We start from the raw sequence: 10,817 nt of genomic DNA on the forward strand, positions 1-10,817 counted from the left end.
CCGTTCACCTTGAATCCATTACTCAGTGTCAGATTTGGATCTGGGAGACCCAGGTTGGAATCTCTGCTGTGCCATAAAAAAATCACTGGGATGCTGGACTAGACGGACCCTCACTGGTCTGATCCAGCAGGGCTCTTCTGATGTTCTTAACAGGGTCTCTGTGGCCTGCTGTTGACCCTCCAAAGGAACTGGATGGCCACTGTTTGAGACAGAATGTGGGATTAGAAGGACCACTGGGCTCTTCTAAGGTTCTGATGCCATGGAGACTAAAGAGAACCTCCGTATTCAGGCGCAGTCAACCTCTGAATCCAGTGCCAGGAGGCAACATCAGGGGGAGATCTCAACCTCTGTTGTATTTCCAGAGAAAGTGGCTGGCCACTGCGAGAGACAGATTGTGGAACTACACAGAGCTTGTATTGTCGAAGGCTTTCACGGCCGGACTCACTTGGGTGCTGTGTGGTTTCCGGGCTGTATGGCCGTGTTCTAGCAGCATTCTCTCCTGACGTTTCGCCTGCATCTGTGGCTGGCATCCTCTGAAGATGCCAGCCACAGATGCAACGTCAGAAATGCTTCTGCGTCTGTCCTTACACTCGAAGCTCCCCACAACTCTTTGGTCTGATCCAGCAGTCCCCAATTATGTTCTTAAATACGTGGAATAATAGATTGCCAGTTAGGTTATCGAAAGGATATTAAAAGTACGACAACACCCTCCGAGACCGCTACCGACAGTGGCTGGAAAGCTAGAATTAGCCTCAATGCAGAAACGGTAATTTTGCCAAAAACAGAGAGGCAGCGGCGTCAGAGGCGGCCTTTCCCATCGACGGAACAATCTGAAACAAAAAAGAATCCAGAAAAGAGTCCAAACAGATAAACGCACGGGTTCCTTTTGTTCAGTATCGGTCACATTTTTATTAAGCTCTGGAACAAGAAGTTCCCTGAGAAAGTTGTCTAGAAAGAAGTAATGGATTTGATAAGGATTATAAACTAAGCTGAATATATTAAAAACATTTTGCATGTTTGACATAGTTTTGTCTATTGTGGTAGTAACGGGAGGGGGGGATGTTATTTTGTGAACATATAAGAGGTGTTGTTTTCATTTATTTTATTTGTCTTATTCGCGTCCCACCGGGCCCCAACGCAGATAGCCCCGGCTAGCTTGATCTCATCCTATCTCAAGCGCTAAGCAGGGACAGCCCGGGTCAGTACTTGGATGGGAGATCCCCTAGAACTGTGGTGGTGAACCTTTGGCACTCCAGATGTTATGGACTACAATTCCCATCAGCCCCTGCTAGCATGGTCAATTGGCCATGCTGGCAGGGGGCTGATGGGAATTGTAGTCCATAACACCTGGAGATGCCAAGACCGCCCTACTATAAGAAATACCAGAGGCGGTGCAGAAAACTACCTCTGAACGTCTCTTGCCTTGAAAAACCCCATGCGTTCGCCATAGATCAGCTCTGACGTAATTGCAATAAATAAATAAATCCCACATTTCATTCCTGCAGGACCCAAACTGGCTTACGTTCTTCTCCTCTTCTCCATCTGTTCCTCAAAACAACCCTGCGAGGTAGACCAGGCTGAGATAACGGTCCCGGCGTCACCAAATGAGCTTCCATGGCACAACAAGGATTCCAACTAGCCAGACGTTGTTACCCAGAACAGGACTCTGAAGAAGTTATTGGTGTCGGTCTACCCGCCTTCAGCAAGACCACTGTGTGTGTATTGCTTAAAGCACCCAATGCAAACATCAGCCCAGAAAGCTGGTATTTAAGCTTGTGCGGTATAGCGGTTAAGAACAGGTAGATTCTAATCTGGAGAACCGGGCTTGATTCCCCACTCCTTCACCTGGGAGGCAGAGGCTTATCTGGGGAACCAGGTGTGTTTCCGCGCTCCTGCATTCCTGCTGGGTGACCTTGGGCCAGCCACAGTTCTCTCAGGACTCTCTCAGCCCCACCTTCCTCACAAGGTGCCTGTTGTGGGGAGAGGAAGGGAAAGGTGGGGTATAAATCCAAACCCCTCCTCCTCCTCCTTCTAAATAAGTTTCTAGTCCTCATGATTCCACGTACACACAGATGCAAGATCTGTACAAGCACTCATATGTGAAACTACCATTCTGGATCCAGTGACACACTATCTCCTATCCCAGGGGCCTGCAACCTGTGGCTCTCCAGATGTTCATGGACTATAATTCCCATCAGCCCCTGACAGCATGGCCAATGGCCCATGCTGGCAGGGCTGACTGAGCGAATCCATGAACATCTGAAGAAATGATTGAACCAACCTATCCTAACTACACACTCCTATTACCAGACTTATGTGTATTGTCTGATCTCAGAATACAGCTGATAGTCCTTACGGATAGGAAGATACGCCCAAAAGCACACAGGGAAACGCCAAGGAACCTCTTTGCATCCCGGCTACCTAAATAACCTGAGAGAAGCAAGAGCGTTTATCAGAGATCCTCCAGCGCCCTGCACCTAGGAAACTAGGCACCTCCCGGGGATCAATAGAAAGATGGAGGATTCCCGTTGACCTCATAATCCGCAGCTTGTTATTCCAATCCTCTCTAGATTGTTAGGGTAACAAGATAGAAGCCATCCGGAAGAAAGCAGAGCCTCCCCAGAAGAAACCGAGCCGGAGGCAAAGAGGAGCCGGAGGTTAGCGAGTCAGCAGCTTTTTAATGGGGTGTTGCTGGCTTTTCATGCCGGCGGGAGACGGAACAGGTTGGCGGGGCTCTTCCTGCCTTCGGCAGCTGTGCCGCCACTTAATATTTATACGGTGCAAATGACCGGCAGAGATGCCGAACGATCGCAAAGAAGCGCTAAGTCATCACAGCCCGAAACATATCACTCCGCCAGGAAACTGGACGAAGATGAACAGCACAATGCTCAGTTAGAAGAGTCGCAAGCGTGTGCGAAGAGGGTTTTGCCGGGTCAGGCCGGAGGTCCATTCGGGGCAGCTGCCGTTTGCAATGGCAGCCCAAGCAGACTGCGTCGGCCACAGCTCCGTCCCCAGAACCTGATAGTCAGAAATGGAGCCTCTACGTTCGGAGGCAGTCCAGCTGAAATTGACTGAAGTAGCGCCAAAGCTCTTTTCAGAGGCGGACTGAGGAATTCATCCTGGACTGGGGGAAGGGAAAGCTTTTCCGCCCGTCAGGGAGTGGGGGTGTACGCCAGCTGTTGCCAAGGAAGCTCGTGAGGAAGGAAGGAAGTTGGCTCGACGAGATTCAAGACGGTGCCGTGCCGCAGTGGAGAAACCTGAAACCGACACACCTGAGCTTACATCACCAATCCGTCCCTGCAGGCACAGTAGGAGGAATGGAATTTCAAAAAGGACCCGAGTGACCTTTTATCGTTTGCGCAACAGCCCAAGACGGCAGGTAAATAACCATTAAGGCGGCGGCCTTTGCCTGGCTCACATGGGGAGCGCATGAAAACCTTCCCAGGAACGAGCGCGAGGGGTCCAGATCCAAAGGCTCAGTGGCAGAGCCTGTTTGGCACACAGATGTGGCCCATAAGAACATAAGAAGAACATAAGAACAAGCCAGCTGGATCAGGCCAGAGTCCATCTAGTCCAGGACTCTGCTACTCGCAGTGGCCCACCAGGTGCCTTTGGGAGCTCACAGGCAGGAGGTGAAAGCAATGGCCTTCTGCGGCTGCTGCTCCTGAGCCCCTGGTCTGCTAAGGCATTTGCAACCTCAGATCAAGGAGGATCAAGACTGGTAGCCATAGAGCGACTTCTCCTCCATAAATCTGTCCAAGCCCTTTTTAAAGCTATCCAGGTTAGTGGCCATCACCACCTCCTGTGGCAGCATATTCCAAACACCAATCCCACGTTGCGTGAAGAAGTGTTTCCTTTTATTAGTCCTAATTCTTCCCCCCAGCATTTTCAATGAATGCCCCCTGGTTCTATGCCCATCTGTGGGCATAGCTAATTCAATGATCTTGGATGCTGAGAAAGATCTTTCTCTTTGCCTGGGAGAGGCTCTGGCGAACCAGAGTAGGCAGACCCACGTGAGATGAGTAAGGGGTCGTAGCTTAGTGAAAGACCGTCAGCTTGCCGGCATCTCGTAGCTTATGGGGCCTGGTAGCAGGTGAATTGAAAGACCGCTATGCCACCGGTACAGCACCCCAGCTTGAGTAGGCACGATTGATTTCGAGGGACTGACTGACTGATTCGGCATAAAGCAGCTTTGTGAGGTGGTGTGAGGTGGAACCAGGGCCCCGATTCTGCACACGGCAGCCTGCGAGGAGGATTTCCGCTCCCATCAAAACTGACAAAGAAAATCACTGGGTGGAGAGGAGCGTCTGGAGGTGCCGAATATTACGTCAAGAGACATCACGGCACCCAGTCCCAAATTAGAGACGCGTTTGGGTCGTGCTCCCATGAGAGCGAAAACTTTTTTCAGTTTTTAAAAAACAAAAGAAAGGTCAAGATACTCAGGAAGGGGGGGGGGGTCAAGAATTCTTTCCTTCCTGCCCTTCACTTTATCAACTCTGCCCTGACTTTGCCTTTTAAGGAACCATGTGCTTCACTTGGTTTTACGGAGGCATCTGACTAATTCCAGGTTTTCTTATTTAACTGGATGGATCCATTCGTGTTTCTCCTCTCAAGCAAGCCAAAGGGGCAACTCGGACACCGTTTTATCTACGCAAATTGCCTCAGCATTCTTATACAGCAGCAGTTCTCAACCTGGGGGACGCGAACGACCCTTTCACAGGGGCCGCCTAAGACCATCGGAAAACACATATTTACGATGGCCTTAAGAACCGAGACACAGATAATTTTATGGTCGGGGGTCACCACAATATGAGGGACTGTATTAAAGGATCGCGGCATTAGGAAGGTTGAGAACCACTGTTATACAGGATCCCTGCAGAACGCCAGAAGATTAGCCTGAAACACGTTTTCAGCCTGATTAAGGGGCTTTCCACACTGACAGAGTTGTACTGGTTTCTATCTAGGTTCACCTCAGTGTATCCGCACTGCAACTGAGCTCAACGTTGTTTTGTCCCTGTCGCAGTTATGAACTGCCTCTTTCTGCTGGAACAAGGTCGATACCGCTTGAAGCCCAGTCGCGGGCCGCTTATCAAAAGCGACACCTCATCCGTTCAACCAATCAGGATCGCCAGAACGGGAGAGTCGTGGCGGGCATGTAACTGTAAACTGTGAAAACTGTAAAAAAAAAAAAAAAAGAACGCTCCCATTTCCCGTGGTAGCACAAGCTCCAATCACGATCGAGGAGCAAAACAGGCACCAAGATGATCCCGCCTACTTAGCTCAGTTCCAGGGGGCCAACTCAGTTGCTGTGCTGACAGCCTGGAATCGCCCCCCACTGAAGGGAACCGAGTCGACCTTAGCTCCCTTCTGTAGTGTGGAAAGCCCCTCAGAGTTCCAGAGAAGCAACTGCTGTATTAAAAAATGTACGACGTGGTTTCGTTTGCTTGTTTTTGCATTCCGCTGTTTACATTTTCCAAGTCACAACACGGAAGGAAATAGATTCCTGGCTTCCTTCTCTTCCTCCTGCATGTCAATAGGATTCGGAGGTGGAAAAGGCAAGGAGATATTGAAACATTTGCCAGACCGGTCCTCCAACTCCAGCAGCCGGATTCCTGGCTATTTCTATCCACCCTTTGGGGGCTTTTCTCCCCTCTCTGGCGGCCCAATATGGCTGCCATTCTTCCAAAGAGTCCATTTTCTCCAGGGCAACTGAGATCCGGAAGGTCGGCTATAATTCTGGGGGAATCTCCAGGCCCCACCTAAAGCTTGGCAACTTTACCCCCAAACCACCTCCATTCAGACATCACGCAAAAACCAGAGCTAAGAGAAACCTGGGATCTGGCAACCAATCTAAACTAGCCAACAAACCAGGCTGTATCACAGAGAGAAACACATCTCACCGTGGCACGCCTCCAAAGAGGCGGGAGAAACGTTAGGAGCAAAAAATACCAGACCACGGCTACACTGTCCGGGACTCAGCCGAACCAGGCTGGATTTGGTGCGACCTCCAAATTCTCCCCATCTATTTTTTCCCCCCTGTGTGGTCCAGAAAAAAACAGATAATTCAACCGCACTGAAAACATTATAGGACTTCTCCATTCCAGGTTTCTCATTTCAGAAGAAAGGGAAGGGAGAGGGAGAGAGAGGAAACACAAAGCCCTGATAGGCGATTAATCATAAGCCAAGCCTTTGGAACAAACGCGATTGGCACCCATCGCTGCTCACAGGTACACAGGTGTGGAAAGACTGCCAAGCTCAGGTGCTTTGGCGGTGCCAGATTATTGCTTTCCAGGCCAGCCTTCCTCTGCCAAAGAACATACCTGCGGTCAATGCAGCTTTCTCCACAGGGCCCCAAATTGCTCACCAGGTCCAGATTCTTCAATCTGTTGTAATCTGTCGCTTGCTGCCCGGGCAACTATTGGTGGCCCTTGATCCAAGGAAAGCCACGAGCCACTGTCTGGCCTGCAGATCTTTCCTTGTAAGGTTTTGGGAGGTGCTTTCCAGTTGCAGCTTATTTTTGGCAACTCCTGCTGGTTTTCCAGGCAGGAGACGTTCTGAGGGTGGTTGGCCACGCTTAGCGACCCTGAACTTCCTTAACTGGTTTCCCATCCATGTATTATCTAGGGCAGTGGTGGCGAACCTTTGGCACTCCAGATGTTATGGACTACAATTCCCATCAGCCCCTGTCAGTATGGCCAATTGGCCATGCTAGCAGGGGCTGATGGGAATTGTAGTCCATAACATCTGGAGCGCCAAAGGTTCGCCACCACGGATCTAGGATCTTTTAACTCAATTAATCTGCTTTTCATTCTACGTTTTCAAACATATATTATAGTGTATTGTTCTAGCGATCGTTGGAAGCTGCCCTGGGCCCGGCCTGTTTGGGAAAGGAACAGGGCCCAAAAAAATTAATCAATAAAAATAGCAGAACGCCAGAGGCCCCTACTTCCTCCCAAGCCCAGAGGTCGACAACATGCTCGTGAGACCCCTGCAGCAGTTCACAAAGGGTCAAGGTGTTCTCAGTGTGTTTGAGCTGAATTCAAGGGGGAGAGGTGGGAGGCTGGCAAAGTTCGGCTGAGCAAAGCAGGAGAAATCACAACTTTTGCAAAAACTCTCCCTTTTTCGGGGTCGCAAATGCTGTTCACGTTTTCTGCAGGAGGTGTTCGGCACCTTTCTCGTAAACACACCAGCAGAGCTTCCCCTACACCAAGAGAAATAAAATCTCCGCTAAAACCAGATGAACAGGTTGTGGAGGGATCAGAGAAGAGGGAAGAGGAGGGGGCCCTAGAGAGATTGTGATGGAAAGATTTTCTGCCTTTGGCAAAAATCGCCGCAGGTGGGTTCCAGGAAATTCCTAGCCGGGCTCCAGAACTCAGGACCACAACCAACCGTTTTCCAGTTGCCCCAAAGGGCTTGCGTTTCTCCCATAGTGGTTTCCCTGCCCCAGCTACAAAGCCAACCTCTACAAAAAGCGATTTTTCATAGATAGCTTGCAACAGCCTCCGGACTGGTCTCTGGTTTGCATGGTCTACTTTTGGAAACGTGAAAATCTTGATCGGTGGCAACGTATTTTTAATGAACAGGAGAGACTTAGGGAGCTGGGGATGTTTAGTCTGGAGGAGGAGGAGGAGGAGTTTGGATTTATATCCCCCCTTTCTCTCCTGCAGGAGACTCAAAGGGGCTTACAATCTCCTTGCCCTTCCCCCCTCACAACAAACGCCCTGTGAGGTAAGTGGGGCTGAGAGAGCTCTGAGAAGCTGTGACTAGCCCAAGGTCACCCAGCTGGCGTGTGTGGGAGTGCACAGGCTAATCTGAATTCCCCAGACAAGCCTCCACAGCTCAAGTGGCAGAGCTGGGAATCAAACCCGGTTCCTCCAGATTAGATATACGAGCTCTTAACCTCCTACGCCACTGCTGCTCCTGATAAGAGAAGGTTAAGGGGGTGAGATGATAGCCATGTTTAGATATTTGATGTCATGTCGAAGAAGGAGCAAGCTTGTTTTCTGCTGCTCCAGAGAGAAGGACAAGGAGTAATGTTTTCAAGATACAGGAAAAGGGATTCCACCTAAATATCAGGAAGAACTGCCTTGGAAGTAGGCTGCCTTGGAAGGTGGTGGAGTCTCCTTCTTTGGAGGTTTTTTAAGAGAGGCTGGATGGCCATCTGTCAGGAGTGCTTTGATTGTGTGTTCCTGCATGGCAGGGGGTTGGACTGGACGGCCCTTGGGGGTCTCTTCCAACTCTGTGATTGTAAGAGTGAACACTCAGGATCTCTAAACAATGAATGTGCTTTCAGGAATCCTGACAATGCAGGACAGCAGTTGTAGGATCAGATCCAATGTATTCATTTTAAATATTTTTACCCCGCCTTTCTCCCCAACAGGGACTCAAAGCAGCTCACATCATCTTCCTCTCCTCCATTTTATCCTCACAAGCATCCTGCAAGGTAGGCTAGGCTGAAAGAATGCGACTGGCCCAAAGTCATCCAGAGAGTTTCAACAGCAGAGTGGGGATTCGAACTCAGTGCTCAAACATCCTAGTCCAGTACTGGCAACCAACCCAGCACCGTCTGCAGGAATCCTGGCTACCAGCGGAGTCGAGGGGCTTTGCCGGTGGTACCCAAGTGAGCCACATTCTGTTTTCCGCCCACACTGAGTTTGCAGTGTGGAATGAGGCACCCCCAAAAGTCAACTATCCCACCCGTGCAGAGTAAAGCACGGGGCACGAGAAGAGTTTTGAGCTTTGGATCTCAACCCGAGAAGAGAGAGTCCGTTTGGTGCAGCAGTCAAAATGCTGAACAAGGATGTGGGAGACCCAGGTGCGAATTCCCCAGGAGAAAGGTGGGGTATAAATAAGTAGGATGTCCCAGGCTATCCCAGGTGGTGTACACAGAAATTTAAACCTCAATATAACACCTAACGGGAAGCAGAGGGAAGAGGAGCTGTCTAAGCATGCCGATGCACTCTATTTAAGTGTGCTGGATTAATACACTTTGCAGAGTTGAGGTTTCAACGGTAGTGCAAGAGTTTTATTTTTAAAATCAAACCGTGTGCAACCTTCTTGGCGCTCTCCTAGCACTCCCTGGAGGCGCGTTGTCGCTTCAGAGGCCTTCTTTGATAGCCGCCACGATCGTAGCAATCAAAGCCCAAACCCTGCAGTGCTCCACAGCCAAAAATAGGGACACCTGTGAATTCCCCACACCTGCAGTCACACCTGCCTATCTCCTTCCCTGCCAGAGCCTCTCCCATTAAGGATGGAGGGAGGGGGGAGACACTTGGCTGCAACCAGGTCCTCGAGTTATTTGTTCTTTTAAACAGAACGTTTTGTTATCAGGACGGATTTGGATGGACGGTTTAGATCCAAGCAGGTTTAGATCCAAACAGGTTTTGCGGCCCTTATCCTCTGGGCAAGAAGGAAAAGAAGAAGAGTTTGGATTTATGCCCCACCTTTCTCTCTGTAAGGAGACTCAAGGGGGCTTACAAGCGCCTTTCTCTTCCTCCCACAACAGACACCTTGTGAGGCAGGTGGGGCTCAGAGAGTCCTGAGAGAACTGTGACTAGCCCAAGGTCACCCAGCAGGAATGTAGGAGGGCAGAAACACACCTGGTTCACCAGATAAGCCTCAGCCACTCAGGTGGAGGAGTGGGGAATCAAGCCTGGTTCTTCAGATTAGAATCCACCTGCTCTAACCACTACACGACGCTGGCTCACTACACCACGTAAGCGGTAGGGGCTCAAGCCACGTAGGGACATTTTGGGAACGGGGGTCTGGTTGGGAGCTTTGACAGAGGTGCGCCAGGAACCAAGAGAGATCTGCCTCCTCACCTGTGCATTTAGCAGGTGGATCTCCATACGTCAGCTGGGACTTGACAACCGTTTCCACCACCATCAGAAAACATGGCTGACCAAAAATGGGCTGGTTGGCACAAGGTCATTTCGCTGGCAATGTTTTCTTCCAACACAAGACCCCTTTCCGACAGAATAGATAGCCAGAGGACCGCACTGGTGGATTGAGAGAGAGGGATGGGTTACAACGTCATTTGCAGAACGGATCCAGAGGAACCAAGCCAGGGAAGGAACACCAGTCTCTTGACACCTCAGTCAACCGACTTAGGAAATGTCTGTCACTCGACTGGAGTCGCACCTTGACACCTGTCACTTGACTGGAGTTGCACCCAGCGACAAGGAAGGACTGCGCTACAGAAATAAACACAGGAAGAGTCTTTATGTGGGCCAAGGAGCGGCCAAGCATCCCAAGACAGCCTCAAGTTCCTCCCTGTCTCTCCGCCCGGCGCTTGGAAGGAGGAGAAGTTAAAAAAGTAGAGCAGGAACCGCCCTGAAAGTATGACTCCAACGACACTCTTAACCGGGACTGGGTTCTGTTCCCAAAGAGTTCAACATTTAGGACGGCCCCTTCTTCCCAGGTGATAAAACAATGGCATCTCACAGAGGCCACAGGTACGATTAGGGAGCCAGGAAAAAGAAAGAGTTCCAGACTGAAGCAAGGGATGCCAAATCACAACTGAACCTCTGCCAGGAATTCATCAGGCAACCTGATCCCCTTAGTTTCACCCCACCCTGCAGTTTGAGGATAACAATATGGTCCCACCTTGCAAGTCAGTTGTAAAGACCATTTTACACACAGAGAAAAATGTTATCTGTGCCCTTGAGGTTTCTTAAAGCCTCCTTGCACACCTGTTCCCAAATCTCTGTAATCAGAATAAGAGTCATTTGCTCTCCACTTTTTAGCAGCTCAGCCAGGCAACCTGTCAGACCCCCCAACTGACACGGCAGCCGAAGCACCGCGGTCCTTCAGACTTT

This window comes from Sphaerodactylus townsendi, linkage group LG01, assembly GCF_021028975.2.
Source record: "Sphaerodactylus townsendi isolate TG3544 linkage group LG01, MPM_Stown_v2.3, whole genome shotgun sequence".
Taxonomy (NCBI): Eukaryota; Metazoa; Chordata; class Lepidosauria; order Squamata; family Sphaerodactylidae; genus Sphaerodactylus; species Sphaerodactylus townsendi.